This window comes from Gobio gobio (genome assembly GCF_949357685.1).
Source record: "Gobio gobio genome assembly, chromosome: 5".
Taxonomy (NCBI): domain Eukaryota; kingdom Metazoa; phylum Chordata; class Actinopteri; order Cypriniformes; family Gobionidae; genus Gobio; species Gobio gobio.
In genome coordinates, this window is record NC_137101.1 from 57,352,928 (window position 1) to 57,365,209 (window position 12,282).

At 38.2% G+C, this 12,282-nt stretch overlaps 1 long non-coding RNA gene across 1 annotated transcript; it reads left to right on the forward strand.

Moving 5' to 3' along the window:
• The first annotated feature begins 885 nt into the window (after positions 1-885).
• LOC307126725 lies at positions 886-1,728 on the forward strand. Its single transcript, XR_013816532.1, has 4 exons — positions 886-1,013; positions 1,113-1,207; positions 1,297-1,419; positions 1,503-1,728. It is a non-coding gene; the product is annotated as an uncharacterized lncRNA (long non-coding RNA).
• The last annotated feature ends 10,554 nt before the right edge of the window (positions 1,729-12,282 follow it).

The following is a 12,282-nucleotide window of genomic DNA, read 5'->3' on the forward strand; positions in this document are numbered from 1 at the left end:
AATGTGGCATTTAAATGGCAAAAGTTATTCTTGTCTCTATAACTTATGGCTTCCTTAAGACACGTTTATGGGTAAATAAAATATTAATAATATAAATAAAATGAATATCAAAACATATTTTAAATATAATGAAGTCATTTTATTATAGCACTCATCAGATGTTCCTGGAAACAAAACAGAGACAGAACAGTATAAACAAACTATACAACAAACTAAACACCAAATTACAAAAACATTATTATGTGAAAGTGAATAAAGTTGTGTGTGTTTTCAGTTATAAATATGTGCTGTGTAAATTAGCCTATACTTTTAGAAATTATATATAGCCTAACTTTTAAAAACAAACAATAACCCATATAGATAAATTATAATAATTGTATAATATTAAGCATTTACTTAATATACATTGTAACATTAGGCTACTTTACTCTAGCACAGTAGTCAGATAAGCAATTAATTAATATCTTATATTAATCTGTATGTAGCCTAGGCTACATCTAAAGGTAAGTCTGCTTTAAAAAAAAATATATTACACTTCGACATGTACAGAATGTGCGCGTTAAGAAACACGTTCAAATGTGTCTTCTTAACATGTTAAAACTGTGCGTCGACTGTGTGTGTATGCCTGTTACACGACCAGAATGTGCGTGTCTTCACATACAGAAGACACACGTAAAAAATTGCTGCGTTGAAGCGGAAAACAGGGCGTGTTGAAGGTTGAAACGATTATAAGTCACGCGTTTCGTAGAAAGAGATTTGGCCCCGGGCGCGTTCCTTATTCGAGCCCTAGTCCAATGAGGTGCGAGGTCGAGGTCATAGCCATGACGCGTAGAAGACGAGCTTTAAAGTTTTTTTTATGTTTTTTGCTGCTTTCCTTTTTCGTGATCAACAATGACAGGACACCGTCTTCAACTCAATCTCTGCATGGACGCGACGAACTTTTTGGACTCATTTTCAGGAGGCTGTCTTCATAGCTCTGAGGCAAACTGCAGTCGCTAAGAACCAGAGCATGGGTAATGTTACGATTTAAAGAATATGCTTTTGTTCAGCTGTATAAGGAAATGGATGAGTTAATAGATCCGAGCTTAAAACTGCACATTTTGTTTACACAGACTATCCTCGCCTCATAACGAAGCCGTGAGCTCTTATCTGCTTGGAGCGATTTCCGCGAGTCCAGATTTAACCGCTGATCAAGACGACATTGTGTGCAAGTAACTTCTAATGTGTTTTTCATTCCTTGTTTAATTTTAACGTGACTGTTTTTATTAATACCAGTCTCATGTAATTGTTTTCCAGCTGCCTGTAAGACGTATTATGAATCGACACGCCGGAGCTTCAGATACAAACAACCTGAACTTAACGTTACATAGCAGGCGGAAACTGCGAAGTTTAGCTCGGAGTCGATCAAGAAGAAAAAGGGTAAGATTTATTATATTAGATCCGTTTTTTGTCAATGTGAGTATTTTTCAGGTTGCTTATTGTCTTTATGGATTGTATTACAGTTGCTGGAAGCGAGAGAGTGCTGGATGAGGTGGACATTTGGAAGTCCGCGACCATTGAACTCATGTTTGACGAGGAAGACGGCTTTGTTTACGGGGTGTCTGGATGGATTGTGCGGCCACCGCGCTCTCGCAGCCTGGAGCTCGCCGAACTTTACTTTACATTACGAGACGTTACTGCTGCACTGTACATAGTTGTGTGTTTAACAATAAAGCTCTTTCTTTAAGTAAACCGCTGTGTTTTATAAATGAAGCCCTTTCTCTTGAATGAACAGCTGTATGCTTATAAATGAAGCCCCTTGTTTGAATAAACGGCACGGTCCGTATAATTTTCCCATATATTCCTTGATGGTATGAATACTTCATAGCACAATAACATTAATATGAAACAAATTATTACAACATAAATTATATATTTATTATTATTATTGGGGTTTACATTTATAATGAGCCAGGGGGACCAATAATGATTGGTTTGCAGTGATCTGCCAACCAATCACGAGGGATTTTTCTTTTTTAAATGTAGTGGCTTCAGCCAATAGTGAGTGAGTAAATTCAAGTCTGGCCGTTGACTCTCTGGTTTCGCTGCTATTCATATGCAAATTAGAGGCGTCGCACCTCCGCGCGGTCTCTCAGCGGGGGGGGCTCTCCACCTACGTCATGGTTCGTTTACGACAATTTGTGGCACAGACGAACGCGACGTTCGCTGCCTCTAAATTGTCGAAAACTGCCGAAAATTAGGGAGATTTCCAGGAGTATACAGGCGTTTACGGGGTCGAAAATCCCACTTTTCATGCAGTGACTGCTACATAAGGAAAATCCCAAATTCAGTATCTCAGAAAATTAGAATAGTACTTAAGACCAATACAAAGAAAGGATTTTTAGAAATCTTTGCCAACTGAAAAGTATGAACATGAAAAGTATGAGCATATACAGCACTCAATACTTAGTTGGGGCTCCTTTTGCCCCAACTAAGCCCCTCTCAGTCTATCAGTCTGTGGCACTGCTCAGGTGTTATGAGAGCCCAGGTTGCTCTGATAGTGGCCTTCAGCTCTTCTGCATTGTTGGGTTTGGCATATCCCATCTTCCTCTTCACAATACAATAAGGTCAGGTGAGTTTGCTGGCCAATTAAGAACATGGTCCTTAAACCAGGTACTGGTTGCTTTGGCACTGTGTGCAGGTGCCAAGTCCTGTTGGGAAATGAAATCTGCATCTCCATAAAGTTGGTCAGCAGCAAGAAGCATGAAGTGCTCTAAAGCTTCCTGGTATACGGCTGTGTTGACCTTGGACCTCAGAAAACACAGTGGACCAACACCAGCAGATGACATGGCACCCCAAACCATCACTGACTGTGGAAACTTTACACTGGACCTCAAGCAACGTGGATTGTGTATCTCTCCTCTCTTCCTCCAGACTCTGGGACCCTGATTTGTAAAGGAAATGCTAAATTTACTTTCATTAGAGAACATAACTTTGGACCACTCAGCAGCAGTCCAGTCCTTTTTGTCTTTAGCCCAGGCGAGACGCTTCTGACACTGTCTGTTGTTCAAGAGTGGCTTGACACAAGGAATGCGACAGCTGAAACCCATGTCTTGCATACGTCTGTGCGTAGTGGTTCTTGAAGCACTGACTCCAGCTGCAGTCCACTCTTTGTGAATCTCCCCCACATTTTTGAATGGGTTTTGTTTCACAATCCTCTCCAGGGTGTGGTTATCCCTATTGCTTGTACACTTTTTTCTTTTCCTTCCCTTCACCTCTCTATTAATGTGCTTGGAAACAGAACTCTGTGAACAGCCTCTTTTGCAATGACCTTTTGTGTCTTGTCCTCCTTGTGCAAGGTGTCAATGGTCGTCTTTTGGACAACTGTCAAGTCAGCAGTCTTCCCCATGATTGTGTAGCCTACAGAACTAGACTGAGAGACAATTTAAAGGCCTTTGCTGGTGTTTTGAGTTAATTAGCTGATTAGAATGTGGCACCAGGTGTCTTCAATATTGAACCTTTTCACAATATTCAAATTTTATGAGATACTGAATTTGGGATTTTCTTTAGTTGTCAGTTATACTCATCAAAATTAAAATAAATAAACATTTGAAATATATCAGTCTGTGTGTAATGAATGAATATAATATACAAGTTTCACTTTTTGAATGGAATTAGTGAAATAAATAAACTTTTTGATGATATTCTAATTATATGACCAGCACCTGTATATATATATATATATATAAGCAGACGAGTCAAAGTTATTTTCTGTTGAGATCAACATATTGCCATAAATGTTGTGAATAGAGATAAACATCTACTGAACCCGGAACATTCTTTAGTTATGATTAACAATTAACTTGAAATTCTTTTACTATCTGGAGCAATATACATCATGTACAAAAGACAGTTAATCAGGACACTATAAAATGTCATGAGAGGCTGTGGGGATGACAGAGCAAGAGCTGGAAACAAACAGTGAAGAATGAAGGGTTTAGTGTGTTTACTGCTGCTGTTGGAAACCTTTGTGTTTGTCGTCCAACAGACGGTCAATGGGGGACTCAGTGAGAACGAGATCAGACAACAGCTCAGCTCTGAGGACAGAAGACAGAATCCACCTCAAACAGACACTTTGAGAGCTGAAGCTTCAACTGAGAGCCAACAATACTGCCATCTGTGCTTCCCTGACATCCATGCAGCCCTAAGAGAACTGACCGCCACGGTCACAGAGCAGAAAGAAAACATCAGAGAACTGACCACCACAGTCACAGAGCAGAAAGAAAACATCAGAGAACTGACCACCTCGGATACAGAGCAGAAAGCAAACATCAGAGAACTGACCACCACGGTCACAGAGCAGAAAGAAAACATCAGAGAACTGACCGCCTCGGACACAGAGCAGAAAGCAAACATCAGAGAACTGACCGCCACGGTCACAGAGCAGAAAGAAATCAACAGAGCTTTAGAGACGCGACTGAGAGATGCTGAACAGGCTGCAGAACAACAGACGATTAGCCTGAAAGAGCTGGAGAAGAAAACTGATGGTACCTCACCAAAACATTCACTCTTTTATCAATGATCCTCAGAGTAAAACACCAGTGCAATACATTGTATAGTGTAAATGTTAGTGTAAAGTTGAGAGTTTACTGTGTGAATTGTGTTATCTATTATGATAATCAGTGTAAATGTGATTTAACAGAATCTTTATTCCTTCACAGAAACTTCAAATCTTACTCTGAGTCAAGTGGAGGAGTTGAGGAAAGAGAACAGAGGTTAATATTAGCTTGAGTGATGTTAAATTCAGTGAATACATTCTCAGTGTAATGCAGTAATATATCACAATATTGCTTATGTTTTCGACAACAGACAGAGAGATTGCTTTTTCAGCTGCACTGATGGAATCTGGTGGTGGACATGTTGGTCCTTTTACCACTGAGATCACATTAACCTACAAGAACGTCTTCACAAACATAGGGAACGCCTACAACCCAATCACAGGTAATTATCAATTAAATGGAGTCATAAACTCAGTTTATAGTGATGAAAACCCTTCTGCTCCTTTCAGACCTCTCTGCTGTTGTGTAATGTGTAGAAGATAATTAAATGATCTGCCGTATGTCAAAACTATTACTCTGGGTGCATTCCATTCGACAGGGTCCCTACGCACTGTTCACTGTTCCCTACTCCCTGAGCACGGTATATCAGTTGAAGTGGACTTCGCTGACAATAATCGCTCATTTGGAACGCCCTGCAACGTCATCAAAGAAAGGCAACGACGGGTGCAGATTATGACATAAATTAATATTGTAATTTACTTTACTTTCAAATTGAAAACCATATAATAAGCATATACATTTACAAAACACACCGTAGGCTATAGGCTATATAAAACATATAATCAAAACATTGTCCATTAGTTTTATTAGTTTACTAGTTTATAACCTGACTATGAACAGATTTGAAGCTGCACCTGTCATTCAATATGAAAATACTTTGATTTGGTTAACTATGTTTGTAGGCTATTCTTAATGGTCTTTGTAGCGGTCTCATCTCGTGCGCTTTCTTTCCCAAGTGCAGCTGCACAGTAAACATTCCTGAGGTAAATAAAGTCAAATATAAAACATGACAGCCCTCAGGTGCTTCTCAACACTTTTAATTTGTTTACATTTTCATAAAATATAATATACAAATGTAACAGTTATTGCCATAACCATTCATAAATACTCTAGTTTGTATAATAACTATGAATATTCAAATGCATATGTAAACTCCTTAATCGCAGAGCTGTTTAAAAACTCTTCCAACCAACGGCTCTGCTCCATCATTAGTTCAGACAGGTGATGCACGCGACGCGCAAAGACATTTGGGTGATTTTCACTCTCTACTTCCTGTGAAGTGATGTATCGAAGTTCCCTTCGTCCCTACACCGTTCGCAGTACCCTTCGGACTGAACATGTTCGCTCCCTTTGGGTTGGAATCTCACTTAAGATGGCGGAATACCCTCTGAAGTCCACTTCGCAGTACACTTACGGTCGAATGGAACGCACCCACAGTGTGTTTTTTGGTAATTAATCAATCGTACAGGAAACAGCTGATTCTGTGTCTCTTGTTGTTTGATTCAGGTGTTTTCACAGCCCCACTGAGAGGAGCCTACATGTTCAGATTCTCTGTTTATGGTCATGGCGGAGCTACAGCAACTGCATCTATTGTTAAGAATGGAAAGCGTATGGTTGCAGTACATGATTATCAGGCTCAGGATCTGTTAAACTCCTCAAATGGAGTTGTGTTGATCCTGGAGGTTGGAGATGTTGTATATGTGAGACTTTGGGCTAACAGAAGGATACATGATAATGACCAGTATCATCTCAGCACTTTCAGTGGTTTCCTACTGTTTCCTTTAAGAGAAGGTGAGCTTTGCAGAATGTGATTCCAGTAACTCTGACCAAACGGTTGAGACGTCTGTTCATAATAAAAGAACAACATTTAGAACAAGTCATATTAAGTGCAATTTCTTGACCAATAAAAAATCTGATGGCTGCTATTGATGGCTCCAAACCCATCAAGTGTGTGTGTGTGTGTGTGTGTGTGTGTGTGTGTGTGTGTGTGTGTGTGTGTGTGTGTGTGTGTGTGTGTGTGTGTGTGTGTGTGTGTGTGTGTGTGTGTGTGTGTGTTATTGCAGCTTATAGAAATCAAAGATATGGTATCGCAAAAAAATTAGAATACAGATTTTCTAATACAGAAATGTCAACCTGAGAAGCATTTGCAGAGACTTTTTATCTCTTCATCTGGTTCAGTACAACCACAATCATGTGCTGACTTCAGATGCACCTGTATATATATTTTCAACCACTATGTGTGGCCACTCCGCATATGTATTCACATTGGTTGTGTTCTGTTTTGAATTTATATAATCCTCAACCTAACAGCCAACAAAGTCTTCTAGAAGTTGAGGAATGAGGAAAAACTCTACTCCGGACAATGTTCCTCTACCAGTGAGATATTTAGCATCTTGAAATACAATGGTGTGCATAAAACTCCACCAACCTGCTACAGAATACATCTGTTCTCTCCAACACAGAAGTTGATGCATTTCATTCAGTCTGAGTGACCAATACTGAAGATACACATTCAGTTGTGTCTGAACATTTTAGCAAAGCAATAAAAATAGTGAAATTTGAGTAACTTCCAAAAATACCTCACAAATATATTGTCCAGTTCCTTTACATTTGGGAAGCGATGTGCACATCATCTACAATAAACATGATTGTGCATGCACTTTATTGTTCAATGCTTAGGGTTAGCAGGCAGCACCCATGGAAGGTTTGGCTTTAGCAACAGACAGGTTTCCCAGGCAAGAGGCCTAAGGGCAAAACTGCCCCTTACAGAAAAAACAAACAAATGCATTTCACATGTGAAAAAGCACTGGCTAGTTTTGATTATTCACGGGGGGATGGGGGGGTTAAATTACGCCTATGATTCACATGTGCCTTCACATGATTTCACATGTTGAAATATAGCAATGTGTCACAATAAATTACATGTTGTTTTTATACACTTCACATGCATCCACATGTGATCACATGCGTTCACATGTGAAATTCATGTGTTTTTTTGTAAGGGTGTTGTCTTCTTTAAATAAAACACCAAAAACTACAGCAACAACAAAAACTAATGAGGATTTAACAGGCTGAAGACACACCACAGAGTAATCTGTTGTCAGGCCAGGATGTTACTCCAGCAGTTTCGTTGACAGTTCGCAATTTAAATGATGCCAATTGGATAAACAATTATAAAATATACCCATTCGATTATCACAGGTAAATGTAAGATATACATTTTATTTTTTATATGTTTTGTACAATGTACATATGTTTTTTTTATTTGTTTGAATTGTTTTTTATATGTTTTGTACAATACTGTAAGAATAGAAATCTAGCTAATATATTCAATGAAACAGGAAATAAGTTTGTAATGGTGCCATTTGAACCTGAACCCTAATTTTCCGGAAGTGGGGTTTGCACGGGCCATATCTATCTATGACGCGGGCGGCATATACACCACTGCGAGTTTAATCCGAGAGGTAAAACAGATGAACGATATATTGAATAGACAACATCTAAAAAATAAGCTAACGTAAAATATTGCGTATTTCTGGAGTAGACGTGACATGGCAAGAAGGAAAAGACTACAGAAACAGATTCCTCTTGATGGGCCTAACGTTTCTACACTCACTGGAGACGTGGACGATTATGTTGATAGTCGGCTAATTGATATAATTAGTTTCGAATTAAGAGACAAAGTACATGAAAAGGTAAGCAAAGAAGAATATACGTTATGTTAGCCCAAATGAGTGGTAGCCAAAATAACAATTTATAAGCGTTTTAGATCAGTGTTTCACAAACAGCTGTAGGCCCATAATTCAAGACACGTAGGCATAGTAAAATTAATATTAGGGTATTTTAGAGTATTTTTTATTTCAAATTTATTTATTAGGATAAACCCCTTGAGATGCACCATCTCGTTTTCGAGGGGGTCCTAAAACAATATATTTGTGAGGTATTTTTGGAAGTTACTCAAATTTCACTATTTTTATTGCTTTGCTAAAATGTTCAGACACAACTGAATGTGTATCTTCAGTATTGGTCACTCAGACTGAATGAAGTACTTTGAGAGAGTTTAGAGTACTTTGGCTACAGTCACATAAAAATGTTGGGAACAACTGTTATAGGTTAATGTTATGTTGGACATTGCTGCATGAACATTTGCGGTGCCTTTCTAGTGAGATATCAATTTTTGTTATATTTAATAGACTCCAATGAATAACTTTTACAGATATATTCTTGAGAAATGCTTTTGAGCATAGATTTAAGTTACCCATCTGAACCCAAATATGAACTTGATTTACTGAAATATAAATAAATGTAACTAGACACATTCTCAAAACGGATGCAATTATAATTAAAGCTGCGAGCAGCGATGACGGGCTCAAGCCGGTGGCACCGCCACGCCGGTGGCATCAGCTTAACTGTGCACTGCAGGCAATAGGCATTTAAAATGGGAAAACATAAAAGGACTATGTCAAAGTCATCTGAATTCACCACATTAACTGCAGCAGTTGGTGCTGCTATGACCACAACAGCCACATCTATGAGATCAAATAAATTTAAATTAATTTCATGTCAGATGATGTCAAAGGTCAAATTGGAATGAGTTCACAATACCATTCAAATGCTGATGTTGTATTATTGTAACACTTCTCTTCATATGCATATCAGGGTGTCCGCGGGGTCTTAAAAAGTATTAAAAGTTGATAAATTCATTTTTGGAAAATGAAGGCCCTTAAAAGGTATTAAAAAGTCTTAATCACGATTTTATGAGGTATTACATTTTGTTCAAGCTTTGTCAAAAGAGTTTGACTCCAAAAAGTATTCATGAATATATTTATTTTCATCCCCATAACTATATAAAAAAAAAAACCGGTTTGCTCGGTCAGTGAGATCAGCTCGGGGCGCGCGCACCGTCTACGGGTGACGTCACATATTTTGCGAAATGCGCGGTTAGGTGATGTGTCGCCCTCCACACATTGCGAAACAGACTCCGAAATGGGGAAATGTAAATTTGAGTTTAAACAATGACCGCAGGGTTTTTCTATGGTTTTTCCTGCATAGCGGCCGCATCCGTCAAATTTCGTGCCACCGCTGTCTGTCGACAAAACTCAAGACAGGCAGTCCCTTGCTCAGATTAGGCATGTCGTGGTAATTAAATAATCATCAGAAATATATATTGTCACATGATCTTTCAGCAATCATTATTATTATTTTATGATTTGCTAGTACAAAGTCATCTAAAGCCATTCCATAGCTGAATGTCTTTCCTCCGCTGTAGCTGTCCATCATTCTCCGTTCAGAATTCAAACTGCGCGTCGCGTTTGGTTACAGTCAGTCAGCTGTTCGGTAAAGCTCACTCCAAGATGATATATTCCCGTTATAATACTTGATATGTAGATAAAATAATTTATCTTCCTGGAGTTTATCTAGCGGTTTCTGAACGATGTTGTGCTCGCCACCCGGGTGACAACACAAGGCATCACACGCACAATAACCGGAATTTAAAACTGTGAAGAAACCGACCGATATACATAGTAGACTAGGATTTGTGCGCTCAACGCTCATCGTCTCTTTATGCCGTGAACTTTTCAATGTGCACTCGCGCTGCACTGCACCCTCTGACTCCATGTTGCTTTAAGCGCATCATTTTGCACCCGGGATGCGCATAAGCACATTGTGCCGCGCTTTAATATATTTTCATAGTTTTGATTCTTGTTCTCACGTATCTATCATATATTTGTTGTCCCTTTACAGAGCTGCACATTATGTTTACAATAAACTATAAATCTTGAAATGTTATATTATTTGTGTAGGCCCATATAATTATTTACATTCATATATAAATTAAATATAAATAGTTTTTTTATAAATGTATTTAATAAGAACACAAAGTAATTTGTACCTTTTCATTAACATTAGAACATTAGATTTTATAAAAATTAGTCCAGAGATGTTTTTTCAAGAATTACTTTTTGTAATTGCAATTTCTTTTAACTATCCACTCACCTAATTTAATATATATTTTTGTCATAGCTTATGATTATATATTTTTATTTTATTGCTCAACAGTAGTTCTCATCGCCGATGAGGTCTTTACATATTTTGAGAAGGTCTTAAAAAAGTCTTAAAAAGGTATTAAAATTTACTTCAGGATTCCTGCATATACCCTGCATATGCATCATACGTGATCTTGGCAAACACAGCACATGACATTTTTATTTAAAGTGATAGTTATTTGTGAAAGCCTATATGAAAGGGTTAAATTATCATCATGAAGAGAGAAAGTCACACACACACAGAGAGAGAGAGAGAGAGAGAGAGAGAGAGAGAAAGAGAGAGAGAGTGTGAGAGAGAGAGTGAGGGGGAGGGGAGGAGAGGGGAAGGACAGAGAGAGTGAGATTCTGATTGAATAAAAACATTTTTAAAAAAAATCTAAACAGTGGGAGAGAGTTGGTATTTCATTGTCTGAAACTTTATTTTACTATAGGAATAAGTTTTATCTTCAAAATAGATTCTGCATTTACATTTTTAATAAAACATTGTTTAGTCTGGGTTTTTTTTGGACACATGAAATGTCATAAACCATGTAATACCAGTGTAATACCCATGTCATACAAATTTGTGTCCTCTTAAATCACATAAACAAGCACACACACACACACACACACACACACACACACACACACACACACACACACACACACACACACACACACACACACACACACACACACACACACACACACACACACACACACACACAGGCAGAGATGCATGCTTAAGCGGCCAACCCCCACCCCCCTTCAAACACACACAGTGAGAAAGTGAGAGTGAGGGGGGGAGGGGAAGGAAAGGCAGAGGACATTGCATAGACTTAATGGTTTTTATACTGTACAAACTGTACATTCTATCCCCCTACACTACCCCTACTCCTAAACCTACCATCACAGAAAACATTCTGCATTTTTACATTTTGAATAAAACATTGTTTAGAAAGCTAGACAGTGAATTAAAGCATTTTTGAAAGTGACACACTTCCTGCTGCCAGTTGGTGGCCACACACACACACACACACACACACACACACACACACACACACACACACACACACACACACACACACACACACACACTCACACTCACACTCACACTCACACAGACAAACCCCTTAGAGAGAAAGAGAGATGGGATTTTTTTATCCTGTTTCAAAACTAACACAATGCTGCCATCTTGTGTACATTGAGTTCATATATATATATATATATATATATATATATATATATATATATATATATATATATATATATATATATATATATATATATATATATATATATATTCATCTGAAAAATAGTATAGTCATTCCGTTTCATGTTGACCGAGTTTGGTGGAGATTGAATAAATCGCCTACGAGGAGAACGTAAAAACTCAGACCCTGAATTATACAAATATTCATCTTCAAACCAAAATATCTGACTTCCTGTTGGTCGGAGCTAATGACTGTAAATTATAAAGTTGTCCGGCTCGAAGAGAACAATATATGTACGGGTACACATGAAATGTCTACAAATGTAGGTTCTCAGAAATCACAGAAGCACACACAGAGAGAGAGAGAGAGAGAGAGAGAGAGAAACAAGGTTTTTTTTAATCCTGCTTCAAAACTAACACAATGCTGCCATCTTGTGTTCATTGA